Source organism: Micropterus salmoides, unplaced genomic scaffold (assembly GCF_014851395.1).
Source record: "Micropterus salmoides isolate LMB-PRFRI ecotype aquatic unplaced genomic scaffold, ASM1485139v1 Ms_hic_scaffold_16, whole genome shotgun sequence".
Classification (NCBI taxonomy): domain Eukaryota; kingdom Metazoa; phylum Chordata; class Actinopteri; order Centrarchiformes; family Centrarchidae; genus Micropterus; species Micropterus salmoides.
Genome location: NW_024040707.1, coordinates 30,730,403 through 30,746,716, shown reverse-complemented (window position 1 = coordinate 30,746,716; position 16,314 = coordinate 30,730,403). Strand labels below are relative to the sequence as shown.

The window sequence follows — 16,314 nt, the reverse complement described above, 5'->3', positions numbered from 1 at the left end:
AGATGTGGGCAGAAAGAAGTGACAAAAAGACAGAGAAGCATAAAATATTTATGCCAATATTAATAACGGACACTGACTTCAACGGCACTACAGCGTGTGTGTGTGTATGCAGCAGGGTCATCCACAAAACCTTTGGATGACTAATTGTCCCCTAAACAGGATGGCATGGGAGGAGCCTTCTGTGGGGGGCCTGTTGAGTTAAAACCAATCCTCCTCAGTGGGCTTGTCTCTCCCTCTCTTTGCTACAGTAACATCAGGAAAGAGAAAATGAGGAATGAGGGGGGGGGGGAGGTTGAGAAGGCGGGTTTGTGGCTCACTGAAGGCCCCTTACACTAGGCCTCAACAGCAAGACACAGAAAGAGTGAGCAAGGAGACAGAAGCTGAATCTCATTTGCGAGTGTTTTATGTTTCCTCCTTACTCTGGGGCATTTGCACCTTTAATGCTCTCTGACTAAGTATCTTGTCTAATCCGTACACAAAAGCAAACATAAAGACCATTTGATCATTTGTGGCTTATTGGGTTCCATTCCCAAAATTGAATTTATGTGCTCTCCAAATGATGACACGTGAGAGAAAACCTAAGGCTACTCCCTACACATGGATGATTGCTGTTCATCAGTCGAGAACTCGAGAAGCCTCCATATCAACTTGCATTTTGTCAGTCAAATCACAGCAGGATAACAGCTGGCTATAAACTTGTCTTGTCTCAAAAGTACCTAACTACAAAACTAACTGGGATGAAAACAGAGAGGGCAGCTTCTCTGGCTCTCGTGTTGAATACAGCAAAGTTGTCAAAATCGGATGCTAGTACAGCATCCTCTACTGCTGTCCAGTGTGAGTGACTTTAGCTGACAGCGCTGTCAGCAGCCACACATGTTTTCATATCACCGATGATGATGAAAGATATTAAAACATGAGCGTTACAGCAGATAAAACTTGACAGTCTTGGTCTGGACTGGACTGCAACTGGAGTGAATAATACATTTTTCATAATTGCAGGAGAGAAAACATCAGTAATAATGTTTTTAAAAAAAAAAAAATAGTATTTAAAAAATTTAAATATTTAGTGAAATACAGAATGAACCATCACAATTTAAAATAACTAAGTAAACAAAAGCAGGCTAAATAGGGCTGGAAATTTAATTGAAAAGTACCGAAATTCAGAGCCTCTAACAGACGTTAGCTAGCGCTAACCCCCTTCATTTTCCAGCAGTTGTGGAGACAGACTTTTATAAACGGACAAACTGTGACCTACACTGTACATTTACTGCTTGACTGACAGCTTATTACTGGCTCGCTTTCAGCGTCACTTTCTGCTGCTCGTTCTCTCTCATTCGCTCGTCCACTCATTCGCTACGCAAACACATTGCACTGCAGTTAAAAGACTCTGCTGCTCTTTTAACAGCACCTGTCTCGTAGACGTACTTCGATAAATGAGGAAAGAAAGCTAGAAAAGCGTGAATTACCGTGCTCACACAGTGTGTGGGTGAAAATCATTTGTTCTGCATTGACATTAATAATTGAGTGAAAGACAAAAAACAACATTCAAAAAGAAAATAATCGTTCATTAATCGTAATTGAGGTGAAATGTTCAATTAATCTTGATTTTGATTTTAGGTGAAATCGTCCAGGCCTAGGCTTAAAGATGTCAAAACACCCTCTCACACAGCTGAGAGGGATCACAGAATCAGGTGAAAATTCACTGTGGGTTTGTCACTACAAGAAACCCCTTTCCTGTTACACAGTCATTCGATCCATTGTTAAGATAAAAATATTGATTTGCTTTAAATCATAACCACAATGCAAACATGCTGACTTTGTGCAACTCAATATCACACAGGCCCTGCCTCTCACACTGTACTGAATTCTTGGAGTTAAGGGGAGTATGTCACTCTCTCTATCCTTTCTCTTAGATAACTCACAGAGCAGATACTTTCAAATATCTGCACTCTGCTAGGGATGAAACAATTACCAGTTTAATGACAAACCATGGTAAAATTCCCGATGGTTATTATTACCATGCACATTTTAATTACCATGATAACTGGGTTCGGTTACAGCGCTAAACTAAAGCTCTGAGTGTTAGCTGCTCTTGTAAAAACACTTCATTATTCTGCTGCTGTGTGCGTTGTGTGTCTGCAGACCCTATTTATCCACGGCACATTATGCAGTTTAGTCAACTAACCAGCATATCATTTTAAATCCAGCAGCTATCAAATTAGTTGTAAAAGTGTCCGAACAGGAGAAACTCTACAGACTCATCTGTATTTACGTCAGTTGTCATTGTATTACCTATATAATATAAAATATAAAATCTTGATAATGCACACTTAGATGGTTTTCATATGTTCACAAAAGGTATTGGCTGTTATTTTATTGTTTATGTATTATTCAATATAAAACTTGATGAAATGGTTTCAGTGTTCGGTGTTCCAGTACATTTTAATCTTTTTCGGCACATTTTTACAATACCTTGATAATACTGATAACCATGACAATTTTGGTTGCTGTAATCGTGGTATGAAATTTTCATACTGTTTCATCTGTAACTACTGCCATAGGACACCAAGTCATACATATCCATACACACACAGTCCCAAGTTTAATGAGTGACTAGACTAATGAGCCAGTCGTACTTTTAGTGTGGCAGTAAAACACGTTCATGTTAACTGTCACAGCAGTCTAATTAAAATGCCTCAGTTTAAATCAATGGAAACTGAGTCTATTTATCCACACCGAAGGCAGTGATGGTTACAACAGACTTTTAGAAGCTTACATAATAATAATAATAATTATAATGTCACCCCAGGTCCGGCGCTTTGTGCTGATGGGTTTTTAGTGTTGTTGCTTCCACAGACCTGAGGCAACGAGTGGAGGTGTGGCAAGTGAGGAGGTCGGAGAGGTAGGGAGGAGCCAGATTGTTTAAGGCTTTGTAGATGATGAGTAGAAGTTTGAAATGCATCCTGTATTTAACTGGGAGCCAGTGGAGGTTGTTAAGGACGGGGGTGATTTGATCTCTTTGACGGCAGGAACTGAGCAAGCGGGCAGCGGAGATCTGGACATATTGAAGTTTATTGATGATTTTGTTTGTTTGTCAAATTTGGAAGTGATGAGGGCATGGATGAGTATTTCTGCAGTAGTAAAGGACAAGGTGGGCAGGAGGCGGGCGATGTTCTTGAGGTGGAAGTAGGGCTGGACAATATGGCCAAAAATGTTATCACAATAAAAAGTTTAATATCTTTCAATATCGATAATTACCACGATATGTGTCAATGTATGTATCAAATCATTATTTCTTGTGGTTTAAACTCAACACTTGATGCCAAACAGTGGATCCCTTCACAAATGAGGTAGAACATTCAAAACAATTATGCATATTTGTTGACAAGATTTTATCATGAGTAAAAACAAGTAAAAGCCTTTTCATCTTAAAAATTAAGTCCTAATTCGTGTATGATTCAAGTGAAATTTTTTTTTACATTTATTGAACATTTGTTATATTGTTATTCAGAAAAATTATATTGCGATAATTATTATGGCCTGAGCATGAAAGTGCAGGGCACCAACGATATCCTAGCACAAAGGAACCTATTGTTTTTGCTGGGATTATTTTTTTTACAAGTCATTTTTGAAGGCCTTAGGATACTCGAATCATCACAAAAATTTGCACACACCTCAGGTCTGGTGGGAAATCCAATGTTCTGCAGTGATTGGGGTCAGGCGTGGCCAAGGGACTCAATAGCACCCCTAAACAAACAACATGTTTTGGAAAAAGTTTCTTTGATCTTCATAATCCGACCAAATTTTGGTCGGATTATTGCTCTTATGTCAAAGTCCACATTTCTGCTTTTGTTTATGAGATTTTGCTCTACAGGAAGGTCACCATTTTGCACTTCCTGCATCATTTTCAATTTTTTAAACAGATATTTGAGGCCTTTAGGATGCTCAAAGAGCCTCAAACATTTGCAGCCAGACTCAAACTGGCAATGTTTCGATTTGATGTTATTTTTAAGACTGACGTTTGCATGTTGGCTCTATTGCGCCCCCTAAAGCCTTTTTAGTGGTAACATGGCCAGGGATAGTCAAACAAATGAGACTTTGCACACTTGTCAGAACAGTTGTTTTGTATTGGCTGATGTGATTTGGGGTCGTGGTTGTGAAAAATTGGCTCAATAGCGCCCCCTACAAAATTTCATGTTTCAATCTTTATCACTTATGCCTCATTTTCAGCACCTTAGGGACAAAAATGGTCTCAGTGAAGTGAGAAAACTTGACGCGTGTCAGAACGGGTGTTCTCTGTTGTGTAATATGGTTGCGCAGCGTGGTTGTGGAGAAATGGGTCAATAGCGCCCCTTACAACATTTTAAAAAAGCAGCCCCCACCATGCATTTTACGTAGCTGTACGAAATGTGGTGGGCTGATGTATCATCTCTAGACTTAAAAATAACCCTCTTGGAGCCATACCCTAAACCCAACAGGAAGTCGGCCATTTTGAATTTTTAATGAAAATTCAACCCGTTTACACCCTCCATACTGTAACGAACTCCTCCTAGAGCTTTTACCCGATCAACCTAAAATGTGGGTAGCACCATCTTAAGAGCCTTGCGATGTTAAATTGCGAAGCTTTCTTTGACTGATCAAACGGAGTGTCATTGTCAGATCTGTCCCGAAATTCACAAGCAAATCTCTTAGAGACTTACATGTCAATATCCAGTCATAGTAATAGCGCCACTTACTGGTATCCTGAAAGAACACATTTTAAAATTTATTTATTATGCCATATTCATATTCATATCCACTCAGCACCTTAGCGGACAAAAATGTCCATAGTGAGGCATTTCTGCTCCGCATAGCAGGTTGACCACATCCATCTCAAAGTTTTTATCAAACGCTCTTGCCTTGGTGAATAATTATTCGCAATTAAACAGGAAGCTGTTTTTTAAGAGTTGTACCCTAAACCCAAACGGATATCAGCCACTTTGAATCGAATAACTAACTGACACCTCAAGCAAAGTTGAGTGATTTTTGCATCGATAATTCCAGAGCCGTGTCAGCTGGAGTGCGATGCGAGAGTCCCTGCTGCCGCTGTACTCGAGGCACGCAAGGGGGAGAGGGCCCGCTCAATGCTGCTTGTAGCTTTAATTGTTATTGTTTTATTGTCCAGTCCTAGGTGGAAGAAGGCAGTTTTAGTTACCTGGTTGACGTGGGGCAAGGAGAGGGTGGGGTCAAAGATGATTCCAAGGTTGCGGACCTGGGTGGAGGGTGTGACAATAGAGTCATCGATACTGAGTGAAAAGGTCTGGGGGGAGTGGGTTAGGGTGTTAGAGCCTATAATGAGGATTTCAAATTTGTTGCAGTTGAGTTTGAGGAAGTTCTGTTGCATCCAAGACTTTAAGTCGGTGAGACTGGTGGTAAGGGTGGTGTGGGTGGCTTGGGTGATAAGATTTGGAGGAGAAGTAAAGTTGAGTGTCATCAGCATAGCAGTGATAATGGAGGCCATGACAGTAGAGGATCTGTCCAAGTGGAAGGATGTTGATGATGAAGAGGAGGGGACCAAGCACTGAGCACTAAGGGACACCATGGGACGCTGGGGTGGTGGAGGACTAGCAGTTTTTTATGGAGATTTATTGGTGTCTGTCAGAAAGGTAGGAGCTGAGCAGAAGAGGGCAGTGTCAGTTATGCCAATGGAGTACTGAAGTTGTGTGAGTCAGCAGACAGAAGTATGTCATTGGTGATTTTAAGTAGGGACAGTTTCAGTTCTGTGTTTAGAGCAAGTTTCATAGAGGTTATTAGAGTTCAGGTGGGATTTGAGTTGAGCAGCAACAGCTCGCTCAAGGATTTTGGAAAGAAAAGGAAGGTTGGAGATGGGTCTGTAGTTGTTCAGGGTGTCAAGGGGTGGAGTCCAGTATGGGGGTGACAGCAGCGAGCTTGAGGACGGGAGGTGGACGAGGCCAGTGAACAAGGGGGAGTTGATTACATTGGTGATGAGTGGGGACAGTGTGGGCAGGCAGGCCTTTACTAGGGAGGAGGGGATAAGGTCAAGGGTACAGGTTGAGGCCTTCATGCCGCTGACTATGAGGATATAGGATGTAGGGCTGAAATGATTAATCGATTAAATCGATAAAATCGACTAATAAAATGCATCGACTCAAATTCTTTGCATCGATGCTTCGTTTAATCCATATAACTATACAGCACAGTGTTTCGCACAGACATTTATTACTATCACACATCATGCTTACACTGTGAACACGATGTGATTATAATGGAGCTATTTGCAAATTGGAGGAAGAGAGAAAATAGCGAAGGACAAAGAAGAAAGTGTCCAAAGTATGGGATTATTTCAAGCTAAAGAAAAACAACAACTCTGTAATGTTACCGTCCGTCCACTGTAAAACAAAACTTATGTCGCCTCTGCAACAGCGCGCCGCCAAGCACAAGTACTTTTTAAACGACGCATCGATGAATCATTGAAATAATCTATCGAAGCTTCGAATACTAATATCATCGTTAGCTGAAGCCCTAATAGGATGTGAGTGAGTAGCTTGGAAGTAGTGGGGGCTGGGTTGAGGGTCGGGTAGAGAAGAAACTCCTACCAACCTCTCCAAGCCAGTTCTTTTTGAAAGACGTTCCAGTTGGCGGCCCTTGGCTTTGAAGTGGTGAAGTTGTGAAGATGTATGAAGATGTATAGCAAGGGGCAAAGTGTGCAAAGGAGACGAGGTTGACATAAATATCTTGGCATGGTGTTTGGTAGTCTGATTCCAATTAAATCAAAGTCAGTGAATGAGCTGTGCAGTTTAGTTTGATTACGTCAAACACAGACCTTTAAGTCTGTGTTTGTATGGCAACACTGGAGTTTCTACTAGTTTGACAGTAAAATTTCAAGGATTTTTCCCACGACTAGTCCATTATGTCACACAGCACGTTCCACACTTAAGATTTGACCGGGTTGTTTTTGCGAACCTGAGGCCAAATTTCTTATTCTACTTTTCTGGTTGGGACAAAAAGATGTTGATCAAACTATACTGACTTAACAGAACCTTTCAGAAATCAAACTTTTTTCCTTCCCTCACTTGGAGTACAGTTGAGCAATAGGAAAAATAAATAACAGGCAATCAGTTTTTCACATTTCTGTTAACGGCTTTATATTTTAGCCTCATCAGCATGCAAATAAAAAAAATGTGATGCACATAATGAACCTTTAAAAGTGCACCGGCAATGTGGGGCTCGATTCTCTAACGGCGTGTGCAAGAAAGAAATCCTATATTGGATAAACAAACTTTCAGTGATCCATTGTATCTTTTCAAAACACTTAATGCGGGTTAGGGTTAGACACAGTTTTGTGACTCCACAACTTCTTTCCTTGCCACTTTAAACACGTTTACAGCATATAAAGCAGGCATCTTCACTTTATTTACAGAAGTAAAGAACTAGGCTATCAGATGTTTCTTGTATCAGGGCTTTACTGTTCTATTTATTATTTTAGCACATTCTAGCATTTGTTACTGTCACCTAACACCAATCTAGATCTGCTGTCCAAGTTATCTCTGCAAAGACAGACTGATGGTGACTTTAGACTCTTAAGCATTTAAGCTGTTCTCAGGCCACGTTAAGCCCTGCTAAAAGAAAAGTGGGCCTGTGCTTTATCTTAAGTCAGCCTGACAGGTAAAATGGACGCTGATGAGCATTACAAGAATGGCTGGCTGGTGTCAGATCTGTGCTTGAAGGAATAGCTTTGTCCCCATGGCAAATACTGAGTAGACTTAAAGCCAATTAAGTATAGATTTGGCTGGATTGATTATGTGAAGGAGTAGGGAAAATCCATGCATTTTGATATTTTACTTTTAAAAAATACAGCTATTAAACAAACTGTTCAACGCTATAGTGCATAAATACTACACATAGGTATATCACATATTCAACCCACAACATCCTACATTCTTCAAAACTAAAATTGAACTTAAAAAAGATTTAAAGAAATTAAACTTCCTAAAACGCCATGCCTCTGTAAACAACATAGAAGCAGTGCACTGTATGTTGATGAAGACGCTATTATCCAAAGAGCCTTACATTTCCAGTGGTTTACATATTCGCCTTGTGAGAATTGAACCACTAACCCTGGCAGTGTTCATGTTGTGCTACCCCAGACCACAACACGCTGCACAAACCCTGTGATCTTTATGGTCTATGCCATTGCTTACAATCGCAGAGTCATTCAGATGTGGAACCCTGAGAACTTGCAATTCTATAAGTACTACTTGTATGGTTTACTGTGACATGTGGCTGGCCACAATACCAGAGCATCTACTACATTTGTGTTGTAGCTACACAATTAGCCCTCATAAGGAATTCATTAGCCCCTGTTCACATTAAGGAGGGAGGAGGAGAGGAGTAACTGTGGCTGTGTGCGCACCCCTTGGGGTAATGGGGGTGTAATGACTACAACAATTTTTTTTTGTGGAATTTTTAATGAAATAAAAACCTGAATTGAAAACTTTCCTTTGTAAATTTAATTTAACATTAAAAAACGTTATTATTAATAGTTAGCTCACAGGAAATGGCTACTCACACACCTCTTGCCCTCTCCCTCTGAGCCACCCACACTGTACTTACTTTGAAATGTTTTTTTTGTCATGAAAATATCCCCCACCCCTTCCTTCGCACGACTAAAAAGTTTGGGAACCGCTGGGCTAGAGGAATAATAAAAATCTGTTAAATGTGAATGTCACAGTCTCTTCTCTGGTGCTGATTTATTCTTCACAACAGTGATTCAACCTCTGGTTAGCTCATGAAAGCTTTTACATTTTGCCATTGAAAACACCTGATGTCTGATAGGTCTCTCCTGAGGGAAAAACCTATACCACACAGGAAGTGATGTGTTTTGCTTGAAATAATCAGAAAGGAAACTGGTTACTCTGAACGTCCACTAACTCCGGCGCGTTACAGCTGCGCCACGATTTTGATCCATCCATGGCCCAGTGTCAAAGTCCACTGGAAGCGTCTCAGCAGCAGAACGTATAGCCTGAACCACGTTATTGACTTGTTATTAATTTGTCCTTTTTGTGCTTCATCTACCTTCTTCGCAGCTCTCTGTAACCTTGTTTCGTTCCGTCGTTTGCAGGCTGCATTTCGCACAAGGAGCATTTCAGAATCAGAGCATTTTGTCTGCCTGATTTTGCTGACATGTTTAGATTTTGTTGATTTGGTAATCAGTGCTTGCTTTTTGTGCTTCAACTTTGATTGCTTTGATTTGCTATGTAGTTAAATGGTTTCTTTTTTGTCTGATTTAACTGTGTTTATTGTTGTTTTACAATCGAGAGTCTCCACGGTGTGTTTTATTTTGAAAACTGACCAAATTCTCTATACTGTTCTGTGTCTGACTTACTGCCTGGTTAGAATTGCTCTGTGCAGCTTGAAGCGACTTGCGTCAAAAACAGACCCGCTACCTATTCTCTGTGGAGCAGAGCAGAGAGCCGCTTCTGGGACGCGGTGCGGCCACGTCTGATGGACTCACAAGTATTGACTAGAATGGCCGCGATTAGCTCCGGTAACCACGGTGCCGCTGTAATGCAATGCAGCCGGAGTCAGTGGACTTTAGGCTTTAGTGTGAACACCATGGTTAAACAGACAATGGGAAAATTCAAGAGAAAAGACAACAGAGTACTGAGCTGTTTGAATGACAGAAGAACTCAGACTTCCAATTTAGAAATAATGCAGCAATCAGCACTTCAAAAAGGGTACTTGTGCACACTCTGCCAAACGCTGTTTATGAGGTAAAAGAAGCATCACTCTGTACAACGGTAAGTGGCCTGAGCGTTTTTTGTAGCTCCCCATGAGAGTGGTATCTTCGTTGTAGCGGATTGCTTCATGTTTTGTTTTTTTAAGGGTTGCAAATGTCCTAGTTAATCTTTTATTCATAACAATAAATTATGCTTAAGCTTAAAAAGTTTTGAAACAGCACATTCAGTATTTCAGGATCAGGTAGGCTAGCTTGTGAAAAAACAGGTGTCAGACTAACCACAACTGTTATTTCATTGTGTCAGATTAATATTTAATCATCATTTAGCTGAAAAGAAGCATCTGAATGACAGCATTGGCAGATCAGAATCAGGGCCAATTAAACTCCAGACATCCCTATACATTGCCAACTGTTGTAAAACATCCTTAATCTAAACCTGAGCCTTAAAGGGATTTTGACAAGGGATTGTCTAAATCTGAGCAGTGCAGATTAAAATTAAATCAGCATCCAAATATTTGTCTGAACTTTGAAAACCCCTATCTACGGTGTTGATAAAGAAAAAGAGCTAGCCAAACCGGCATCACAGCTTGCCAAATATAAATAAATCACTGACATTGATAAGAACCTCAAACAATCGCCAACTGTTGTTGAACAGTCGACAGACAACAGAATCATCCATCTACCCAAATCTAGCTAATACCCACCACTGTGCTCTGTACCCTATATCTCATGGAAAGGCTCTAAACACTCCACTCCCAAATCCTTCACCTGATGCTTAAAGGACAGGCTGAGCGGTTGTAAGGACAACAGCAAAAAACAGCATATTCTGTAGCCTAATTATATTCTCGGTTGATTACTTGTTTGGTCTATAAAGAAATGCTTGTTTTGCCCAACCAACAGTACAATATGTTTACTACCACATAAGACAGAATTTGATAAGCTAAACTAGAGAATCAAATCAATTGAGAAATTGGCAATGGAGAAAATAACCACACAAACATTTCTGGATAATCCAGCATATTAAATACCCTACCTGAAAAACAAAATTACATTAATCAAAAATCGTATAACAATTAAATATAACCATAAAGAAGCCCTGCTCATTGATTTGCAACATTAACCACAATAGGCGCATACAGATATTAAAGGGTAGATCTACCAGTGTAAACAGCATGGCAGAAATTTTTATGTTAGACAAATTTATAATCCATAATAGGCCTACCAGTTGAACCCATATTGAAAACAATTGTTAGTTGCAGCCCTACTAGTCTCTTTTCTGACATTATCATTATCCTCCTACTCATTTTGCTCAGTCAGGTTTTGATAAACCACAGTTTACAAGACCATAACTGTCTAGGGGACAAAGACTCATCTGGTGTATGACACATCACACTTTAAATGTTTGCTCCTAAGATCACTTTCAACACATAAGATGTTAGAAACTGTGACAGTCTTCATTGTATATGGCCTAATTGTTGTATCTGTGTTGTAATGAGACATCCCTACAAGAATCACTTTAGGGCTGCAAGTAATGATTATTTTCATTATCAATTAATCTGCCCTATTCTGACAATTAATTGATTGACCATTCAGTCTCTGAAATAAAAAAAAATTGTTACAATCACAATTGAGCCCAAAGTGACATCTTCAAATTGCTTCTTTCAAAACTCAAAAACTCTTCCTTTACTATCATAAATGACAAAGAAAAGCAACAAGTCCTTACATTTAAGAAGCTGGAAGCAGCTAATGTTTTTGCTTGAAAAAGGACTGAAACAATGAAACGGTTATCAAAATAGAAGACAATTAATTTTCTTACGATCGACTTATTGATTAATCGACTAATTGTTGCAGATCTGAATCACTTTAAAAACAAATAAGAAGAGCACTGAATTTAAAAAAAGAAATCAAAGGGCATTGCGTCACTGAGCATCATTTTTGGTGTATGTGTCTGTACTTGTACTACCTACATAGGGAGGACCTGAACACATTTTTAACCAACAGAGTGAGGACATTTTTGGAAAGTAAGAACATTTTGGGCGGTCCTTTAAAGGGCTGTTAGAAGGGTAAGACTTGGTTTATTAGGGTTAGGGTAGAATTAGGTTAGATGTGATGGTTATGGTTAGAGTAAGAAGCTAGGGGATGCATTATGTCAATGAGGGTCATCACAAGTATATATAAGTACACGCACACACATGTAGACATGCAATCCATATTGCCTGGAATTAGCTTACGTTTTAAAATAGTGTGCTGCACCTTGAGGCCCCATGCATCTGTTATCATTTTACAACCTGCCTGTAACTCAGCAGAGTACAAACCTCCTGAGCACAATGTGCTCCACTAAGCACCTCATTACAGAAAAAGGCCCTTTGTATCCCACTAAGGTAATAATAGGTGGGTGGGAGGCACCTTTAGATGAAGGAATCACCACAGCAAAGTGACTAAGTGATTGTCCCTTTAATGACAAAACCTCTAAACTTTCCAGATTCCTAAAACTGTGACAAACTGAACTTCATGGATTCAGTGTATGTTGTATATCTCTTTAGCTGGCAACATGAGCGGGTGATGCTGACATACTATATTACCAAAACGTGATACTATGCACTCTTGGAGATACAAGGTTTTGGTCCAACAGCAGTGGGAGGGAAGTGGTCAGAGAATATGTTATTGCAGGGTGTAGCATGGTGTGTTTACTCACAACTTAGGAGAGCAGCTACCCAGTAAAATCACAATGTGCCAAAAACTGGGCAGAAACAAGTAAACATACAAACAGTGCAACAAAACCACAAAGTAGCAAAATAACATAACCTTTTCTTTAACAAAATAAAACATTAACTTTCTAATCTCATGGTTGTCATTGCTTCAAATCTACCAAAGGTACACTGTCTTTCATCATATTCTGCAGAGTCAACACTACAAAAAAAGAGACTGGAACAGTCCCTGTAATTCCAGCTCAGCACTACAAACACAGCAGTACAGCTATAATGCTTTTACACATTGTGCTAAAGTCCAAATAAAAAAAACTAGAGATTATGGGGGAAAGAAAAAAGCATCTCAGCACGTATAAAATGCATTTTAAGTCGAATCAAAAAGTGAATTTATCTTTAATTAATGGAACCAGGGAATGGGTGGAAGTATCAACAGAAATCCCTTATGTCCATTCTTAAAGATAATGCTACTCTTTTAACAGAATTAAAATAGTTATCAATTCTCATTTAAAGCAAGACTGACGATCAACTTTAAAGTGAAACACATAAGTCGAAAATTCACTACAAACAGCACTTAATGATGAAGAAACGTGATTTGAGTCTGCTGTATGAACAATAAAATTAAACAGAATGCCTTTTCTTAACACTCTGATTACTTGATAGTTGCTATCATCTGATAATACACATGTAGGATACAATATAGAATAAACCTAAATACCAAAACTTTCAACATACTGTCCAATATTGTCTATGATTCCTAAGAGTCACACAACATTTTGTCTAACTGTAGTGGCTGACGTCTATCCGGGTCTGTTCTACTCCACTCAGCTCAATGCCAATCTGTCCTTTTGTCTTTCCCGCATGCAAATAGGAGCAGCCTCATCCACATCAGACTGACAACCACCAGGAAGGAAGGCATGCAACACCACATCGCACCATCCATCTGCCTGCCACTTTCAAACGAAATCATAATAGTCGTTCATTTAATGCTGTGTAATAACCTCCATTTAAGTTATTTACCTATCAGCGTTTTTTTGATTTGCAGGTGTTTTCGCACCGGCTGCTGCAGGCAGGCATACACATGGGGAATGTGGAGGGAAGAACCCGCCTGTAACAATAACACCATACACAAAACACTACCGGGACAAGGCTAGTGTAAAAGTTGTGCTGAAATGCGAAATAGATCTGCAATGTGAAATACCATGTGGCCTCAACGCACGTAAACACGGTAACGTTATAGCAAGGAAACAAAGGGAAAAGGTATTTTATGGTTATGTGCAGCGACTAGCATAACGTCAACGGTAAATGCTAATCCAGTCTTTGGTGCCTAACCAAGTTAGTGAATTCTCTCTTACCTGATGTGGCATATCAACCTTCACTTTGTTCAGAGGCAGAGGAGGGCCCAAATGTTGCAGCCAGGTCGCCAAAATGTCCGAGCCAGTTGAGTTGAGGGCGGCTTTTTTAACAATTTCCCCACGAAGAAAAACTTCTCCATATAAAACAAAACTGTCAACAGAGTAGAAAGGATGAGTGATGAGGCTGGGCTATCTAACGGTCAGTCGGGGGGACTGTTAATTGGGTAACGTAAGAGCCCCGATGACATCCCGTTATTTCTTGCATGAACACACTGTTACGCCAAACATCATTCATTCAATAAATCTGGCAATTCAATAGTTGCCTTGTTCAAACAGAGGTAAACATATCTGAGAACAAGGCTTTAGACTTTCAGCGAATAATGTCGGGACTTCTGGGCCATTCGGCACACAAGTTACACATAATGTAGCACTTCATCCAAACAAAACTTTCAAGTTGTATAATTGTTTCCACTGCTTGCTACCCTCCTTCACTGCGCATTTTGTAGATTCCATAGAAGAACCATACTTTTAACGTGTTAGCGAAGCGCTTGCTTATGGGTAGGATTTATATATCGAATTAAAGAAAGGATTTTAACCGTTTATGATATGAAGTCGTTACATTTGCCAACACATACGGCCATATTCAATTGCCACATTTTTAAGAGGTTTCGTCGTCCCCTTTCTACACAATGAACGGACAGAACGTTCGCGGGGCTCGGACACTGGCCAACAAAACGCCAGCTGAATCCTCCTAGCCGTTCCAATGCTAAAATATCCTTTAATATTCACACACCGTGGATAGTATTATGTTAGCGTTACTGTAGTGGAGCGGCTGTGAAATGGCCTCTCTACAATGACAGTACGTCTAGGTTGGCTGAGTAACGTTACATTGTTTGTCAGCGGCATGTCAAAATATTGCAGCCCACTAGAGACCAATAACATTCAGCTAACGCTACGTTAACAGCAGCACTCGCTGCTGGCCTGAAAAGAGTGTGTGCCTGAAAGCGCTTCTTAGCAAAACGAAACGAAAAAGAGCAACACAAAAAGCAATGCTATTACAGCGTTACAACACTTTTCACTACCCGGGACACGTCCAAATGTACAGGAAAGGAAAATGACTTACATTAGTTTGCGCGAAGAACAACGTATGCATGCACGCTGTTAGTCCAGTTTTTTTGATCTGTATCAACATATGTAGCTAGACTGCACTACTCCCTAGTCCCGCCCTCACGGTTTAGCAGTCAGGCATATCTATACATATAGGCCTATATAATCTCCCCCTCCCCCAGTGACCAATCCCAGCTTTCCACTCTGGAGTAGTGTCTGCTCCCATTGGTCAAGAAGCTTGTCAGTCTCGAGCTGAGTCCCCAGCTGTCTCCTTACCATATAGGGGTGTGTCGTGACGTAGCACACAGCCTGATTGGTAGTGAACAATTTCGTCAAAAATTATACCTAATGAAACAAATTAAAATACATATAAACATGTTAAGAAATATATCCTGGTGCTTGTGATGCTTGTGGCGTTTGCTTGCCCTGAGACCACAGAGATGGTGAGGAATGTCAAGAATTATCATATTTTTATTACTTTTGTGTGTGCAAATTTGTGTTTTAGCATTGTTGAATTTTCCCTGTTAAATTTGTAACTCCACATTTTTCATCATTCATAATTTATGATTTACCTATACATAATATGTGAAAGTTTCAGTATCCTCTACTCTCACTTTCTGATCTCTCTGTCCTGGAAACTGGGGGTAATTGATAGTATACACAAGAGGTTAGTGAAAAAATATTTTCACTTACCAACTCCTCTGTGTTCATGGTGTATATGGAGACAGCACAGCTAATTTGCCTACTTGGAATAAACTAAGAATTCAGTGAGAATGACCGGGCCCTGTGGTGTTATATTAAGTAACCCCCGGGAGGTTTTATTATAGCACTTCAATCACCACTCTGTATTTAGGAGTTATTCTCTTCATGTATCAGTCTCTTCCGTCTCTTTTCATTTCCCTGGATGGGCCGTGAAGGACTTGGATTATGGTGTATTATTTATCAAGAGCACACCAACTGGACTTTAGGCAATTTGGCTGTTATAAGGATCTAACCTATGACTTCTCAGTTCAATAAAAATCCATGTTGGCAACATTCCAGTGACTAATCCATAACTTGCTGTGTGATACAGGCAATGACATAAATGAGACAGGCAACATTAACCCCTTTCTGACAGGTGGAAATAAAGGCAACAAGAAGCCTGCTTATTAGTGGCTTTGAGCTCTTTGTGAAAGGATTAGGATGTTTCAAAGCTTGCTTTCTTTGCTGTATGAAAGGAGGATTTTAAAAAGCCGTCCTTCTTATTCATCATGTCATTTATAGCATATTGTTATTTTTACATTTTTCACATCGTTACAGAGACCTGCCCCATCAACATCCCGGATCAAGCACTCGGCAGGTGGTCTGAGCTGTCAGGGCAAGACCAAACTACAGTTTTATTCCTTCCAAAAGGAGTTAGATCAGCGGA

General features: G+C 40.0%; 1 protein-coding gene across 4 annotated transcripts in view; it reads right to left on the bottom strand.

The window, feature by feature from the left end:
• Window positions 1–15,070, bottom strand: part of LOC119905960 (vitamin D3 receptor A) — a 116,458-nt gene extending 101,388 nt beyond the window's left edge. For 2 of the 4 annotated variants that reach the window (XM_038723394.1, XM_038723393.1), the window contains exons 1-2: window positions 14,923–15,070; window positions 13,800–13,950 (exon numbers count right to left, since the gene is read on the bottom strand). The gene's annotated coding sequence lies outside the window, so the exon portion shown is untranslated. The remainder of the gene's footprint in view (window positions 1–13,799; window positions 13,951–14,922) is intronic. The other 2 variants (XM_038723396.1, XM_038723395.1) reach the window with 2 other exon arrangements.
• Between the last annotated feature and the right edge of the window lie 1,244 nt (window positions 15,071–16,314).